Source organism: Carlito syrichta, unplaced genomic scaffold (genome assembly GCF_000164805.1).
Source record: "Carlito syrichta isolate Samal-C Ts95f unplaced genomic scaffold, Tarsius_syrichta-2.0.1 Scaffold305688, whole genome shotgun sequence".
Lineage (NCBI taxonomy): Eukaryota > Metazoa > Chordata > Mammalia > Primates > Tarsiidae > Carlito > Carlito syrichta.
Window position 1 is genome coordinate 490,433 of NW_007249784.1, and position 6,257 is coordinate 496,689.

Consider the following 6,257-nt stretch of genomic DNA (forward strand, 5'->3'; position numbering starts at 1 on the left):
GTTCCAGCTACTTGGAAGGCTGAGGTGGAAGGATTGCCTGAGCCCAGCAAGTTGAGGCTGTGGTGGCCATGAGTGTACCATTGCATTCCAGCCTGGGCGATAGAGTGAGACACCAACTTAAAAAAAAAAAAAGTCATTTTCTTGCATTTTCTCTAAAATCTACTCATGGACATTCTTCCATACAGATGTATCTCACTTTTAGAAAGGACATTTTAAAACATGTATGTATGTATATTTATATACATATAGCAATACATATGTAAAATTATATATAATTTATAACAAAATATAAACATATATTCTACATAAATATACTGTACATTTATTCTATATAAAAATATATACAAGGAATTTATACTCTCAGAATAAAGGATAGACTTTTCCAGGAAAGGATAGGTGGCAATCGTACTTTGGGAATCACTGATTTACATGACCTTCCATCTCTAAAATACTATTAGATCTATAATATCCTGAGCATTTACATGCCTTTCATTATTATCACTAATCTACACATTCAAAAAACAATTGGGAATTTCTTTAACATCTCCTTGGGTAGAAAATTAGATTGCAAGTTTCTTCAGTCCTTTGATCTGCCTGTTATTGCAGGACTACATATCTGTGCTCTATCACTCATTCCCACTGGTTCCCTATATCAGGGTTTTAACCTGGGGTCAAAGACTTCAGGGTATTCATAACCCCATGAAAACATATGTGACATTTTGTATATATACTTTTCTCCCCTGGGGAAAGGGTAATATAGCTTTCTATCTTCCAAGAAAGGTTAGAAACTATTGCTTTAGATAAGTTTCTTGCTTTTGCTTTAAGTAAATAACCTAATTATTGGCTTGGGAGTCCCTTAAATTGTTTTTTCTAGTTTTTTTTTTCCTGTGGTGGATGGGAGGAATATCTATCTAATGTCTGGTTTGCATTTGATAGCTGAATGTTCGCATTCCTTGTTCTTATGTTAATGGTCTTCTCATTAAAAACAAAAAATAATTTCCTCTCCAAATTAGTCATAAGGAATTTAAATTTTTTATTTTATTTTTATTTTTTGAAGTACAGAAAGACAGAAAAAGGCAGAGAATGATGCTCACATTGAGACTGACAGGCAGGGAGACAAGCAGCTAGAGACAGCGAGATACACAGGCACAGATAAAAGGCCTTAGGACAGACAGAATTGACAGGCAAAAGAAATATAGAGAACCCTGGAAACACAGGAGAGACACAAGAACTGAGCAGATAGAGAAGAAGGATGGCAGAAAAATAGACAGGCTGGCAGGGAGAGAAAGAAGAATGACTGACAGAGAGGCAGGCAAGATCACCAAAAAGGATACAGACAGGCAACAGAGAGGGGTAGAGAGTGAAAAGGAAGGCAGACAGATAAAAGAAGAAAAAATAACGTAAGAAGGAAGACAAAGTGATAATAGTATTTTATACAACATAGTGCTTTATAATTCATAAAGTGCTATCACATACATTATTGCAGGCAGACAGGGCGAATCCAGCAGATAGATGGGGTGATGGAAGGATACAAGCCAATCAGACAGAAGACAGGGGAGGTAGCCAATCAGAAAAAGAGACTAGAATGGAGACCAAGACAGACAGATAAGAGGAAAGACAGAACCAAGAAAAAAGAAGTGAGAGAGGGAAAGAGTAGACACATAAAGGTAGAGACTGAAACAGTTAAATTCAGGAAAACAGGGAGTAAAAGAGCAGAAATGAAACAACAGTCATTGTGTGTAGAAGTTTTATCGTCTTTCTCAAAGAGACCTGGTTAGAGGTTGTGTTCTTTGTCTCCCTGAAAGATTTCTAAAACATCTCTAAGGTGACAACTGAGAGGAGCCAGAAGGAAGGATGAAAAAAGGAAAAAAGTTTTAATCAGGAGCAAAGCTTTTTAAACTAGGAGGAAGACAGACTTCTTGGACAGGCCTAGGTAAACAACCTAAAAGGATCTAAGCCTGGCTCAGTGGCTCAGCCTGTAATCCCGCGCCTTTGGGAGGCTGAGGTGAGTGGATTGCCTGAGCCCACGGGTTCGAGACCCGCGTGGGCAACTTGGCGAGACCTCATCTCTACAATAAATCAAAAATTAGCCGGGCGTGGTAGTGCACGCCTGTAGTTCCAGCTACTTGGAAGGCTGAGGCGGAAGGATCGCTGGAGCCCAGCAGGTCAAGGCTGCGGTGCCCGGGAGTGGCCACTGCACTCCAGTCTGGGTGACAGAGTGAGACTCCAACTCAAAAATAAATAAATAAATAAAAGGATCTAGGCTGATATGCCTTTAAAGATTCCTATAGCCTAAGTGGGAAAAGCAGAGCAATCGTCTATCTACTCTATGTGCATGTAAGCTCAGTTTACAAACTATCTGTACTTATTAGTTATACCAATATCATATAGTATTTTTCAATAATACTAGTGCTTTCATGTCTTTTCTCATTGCAAACTCCATTGATGAAGAGACTAACAAAGGTGTGTTCTCATTAAGACAGCTTACCTTGTAGAGTAGACTAGATTTGGAGAAAGCAAACATTTCCTAAGTACTTCTCAAGTACTGGTGGTAAAAGCATGCAACCAGCAACTAGTTCATCAAAGAGACAAATGCCATCAAGAAGAATAAAAAAGACAAAAGACAAGAGGTGGCAAGCCCAGCAAAGTAGGAAGGAGTACAGACAGGTTGACAGAAGGAGGAACATCCAGCAATACTGGGAGAGAAGTAGGGAGGAGTATAGCAAAAAGCAAGTAGACTTGTATATGTGTAGACTCTTCTTTGGAGCAGTATTCAAGAAGTATGAAACTGGTTGCTTCTGGGGAGATGAATTCAGGAATCGGGGAGGATATAGGAGAGAAGCTATTCAGAGTATACTTATTGTACTTCTAAATTTTTGTACCATGTGTATATAGTACCTATTCAAAAGCTAACTGGAAACACACACACACACACACACACACACACACACACACACACACACACACACACACACACGAAAAGCAAGAGATGTGGACAGCAAGAGCCTGCCAAGCAAAGAGACAGCAAAAAGACAGGAAGACAGTGAGAGACTGGGAGGATAGCAAAAAGACTAAGGCAGGCAGACTGTGTGAGGAACTAGAAAGAAAGAGACAAATGAAAAAGAAGCAAGTGTGAGAGAAGGCAGGGTAAGGGATATGGTGACATGGCAGATAAAACTTTGAGGCTGGGGGTTTAGGGGAGCGAGACTATCCTCACTGATGGGATGTTGGCAGAGAGGAAGCAAAGGGAGAAAAAGCTGATAGGCAGAAAGACTAAAAAGAGACAAATATTAAACAGTGGGATACCAGCAAGCAGGGTAGACAGGCAAGAAGACAGAGCAAAAGGAAGCAAGGAAAAATGATGCCCTTAACAGATATGAATAAGAGGAGGGACAAATAGGCGGACAAGATAAGAGGCAAACCGAGATGAGGAGCCGGGGCAGGGCCTGGAAGGTAGACAAACCAAGAGATGCAGGCTAAAAAAGTGATAGAGACAGGCAGGCGGGGAGACAGATGGCTAGAGAGAGAGTGGTGGGCAAACAGCCAGAGAAGCAGACAGACAACCAGAGAGAAAAAGAGGCTGCCAGCCAGTCAGGGAGGAGTAGACAGGCAGGCAGGCAGACACCATAATAGGAGCAAGCAGGTAGAGATGGGGGCAGAAACAAGGATAGAAGGAAAATCAAGAGGTCAGAAGGGAGAAAAAAAGAGAACAGGGAGAGATGCAGACAGGCAGAGGAGAGCTAGACAAGAAGGAGAATAAGGCAAATTAACAAATCTTCGTGCAAAGCACACTCAAGAGAGAATGACGAATGTCTGTACCGGGATGCACACAGCCACCTTTAGCCACTCACACCTGCAGACCATGGCACATGTGGCAGGCAGAGGCACTCAGCACAGGGAGAGGGCACAGAGGCAGAGAGGCTGCGGTGCACATGATGCACAGTGTGGCCCACATACGCATGCAGACACGCTTCCCAGACACAGTATGATCCACAGACATACACAGTCAGGGCCAGAAAAAGGGGGAGTCAGGCACACATGAGGAACAGTCACACGCAGTCAGAGACCGGAAGACAGAAGCAAGCAGAAAGAAGACAGAGATGGAAAGTCACTTAGAGGTAACAGAGCCTGAGAGTTCAAGGGATGAGAAAGACAGTCTCAGTGAAAAACAAAGACATAAATATAAAGAAGCCATACACAGAAAGAGGAAAATACCCAAACGAGCTAGTACAGAGAGGCGGAGAAAAAGAAAAACAGGAGAACAAAATCAATTGGAAGAAGAGGAGTTAGACTCAGTAGAGGAATGATCTGGAAACAGAAGCAAGAGAATTCCAAAGGCAAGGGTAAAAAAAAAAAAAGATGGAAAATAATGTTCAATAAAGTACATTCGTGAAGGGGGTAGAATATTAATAAAGAACACGATTTAGCTTCATGAAGAAAAATGTGCTTAGTATTCCCAGTTACTAATACTTTCTGGTGGCTAGCCATCTACCCCTCCCTCTTGGGGTGCTCCTGAGCAATGCAGAAGCTGGATAGCTGGCAGTTACACTGAAGAGGTAGAGAAATAACCCAGGAGAGAAATGATTCCACAGGCATGGGATGGGAAGTAAGGGAAGGAAAGGGACCAAAATAAGATCAAAAGAATGGGAGGACACTAGAGTAAGAAAAGAGTGATAAGAATGAAAGAGGGTGGAACTGAGCTATTTGCCCTCCTTCCTTTGCTCCACTGGTGAGTTTCATTTTATGGCTAGAACTCTCTGATCAAATCTCTATATGAGAAAGCTACTTTTGGACTCCTTTCCAACCGTCCATGTGATTCATGGTACCACTTTAAGATAAGTGCTGGGGTACAGTTGGAAACTACAGGTCAGAAAGTTAAATGAAAATTCCTGATTATAACCCCTACCTCTTGCTTTTTCTCAGTCCCAGTTCTTTTTCTCTTTCGGTACCTCAGTTGCTTCTACTTTATCAGTGTTGGAGATCATGGAGGAAAGGAAATATACTGAAATGGAAGAAAAGAGAAAATAATTTCACAATCTTCAGACTTAACTCTTTTCCCTTTATTCTAAAAATGTGTTCTATTTAACCCTAATTAATTTCTCAAGTCAGATGAATCTTACATTCAAGTAATTGGGGGAGGAGAAAGCGAGGGAAAGGGAAAAAGAGTGAAGATAAAATTTACTACAATTATAAATCACTGAAAAGACTGGGCAAAGGGGAGAATCAAACATGGACTCCTTTGAAAAAAACTCAATCATCGTATCTATTCATATCTCTCCCCCAAAAGTCACTAGGATTTTTATCACTTTTTTAAAAGAAAAAAAATCTAGTCCCGCTTCTCATTTAAAAGATATGTACACAATTAAATGCGTTTTGACTTCAATGAGGTATGTAGAAACAGAGTTCTATATAAACATATATTTCATCTTTTTCCTTTTCAATGCCTGAAGGGGAAAAAAAAAACCTTCACATCAAACCACTCCCTTCTGAAGTATTCAAAAAAAAAAAAAAGCTTTTCTTTAGAGAAGGGAGGTGGGGAGGAAGAGACTAGTAAAGAAAAGAAAAAAAATTAAATCTAGTTGGACTAGTATCTAACTAGTTAACCTTTAACAATTTATGCTGATGTCAGACTGAGCATGAGTACTGATTAATGCCCCCCCTTAAATATTTTTTATATGGGGGGAGTTAGTCACAGCAGCCATTTTTGTTTTATGCAGAAATCCTTCATGCCCCCCCAACACACACACACATACACACACACACACACACACTTCAGTACACAAGGAAAATATCTCTATTAATCTGTGCACTAATCAGTTATGAAAAAGAAGAAATTTGTGGGTTTCTGGGTAGAGGCTTGGAGATGGGGGTGTAACAGGGAGGAGAATGGGGGGGTGAAAAATGAAATATTAAGCCAGCCATTTTGTTTTAAAAGGGGATTTTCCCCCCTCTCCCTTTCTTTATGGAGGGGGTGGCGGTGCTGGAGGGGGGGCTGTTTTAAAAATAATTTCAAGGCGGCCATCTTAGTGCCTCAGCTCTGAGAAATATTTCTGAGCGCCCCCCTCAGAATTTAAATATATTTAAAGCAACGGAGAGGGGGGCAGAGAGAAGTCGAAAACTTTTATATATATATATATAAATTTTAAAATCCCCCCTTCTTGTTCTCTTGGGAGGAAAGAGAGAGGGGAAAAAAGTCTCTCCTCAATTTTCTCCAAGAAAATTTTTGGGGGTGGTTTGGCCCCCCTCCTCAGACGGCG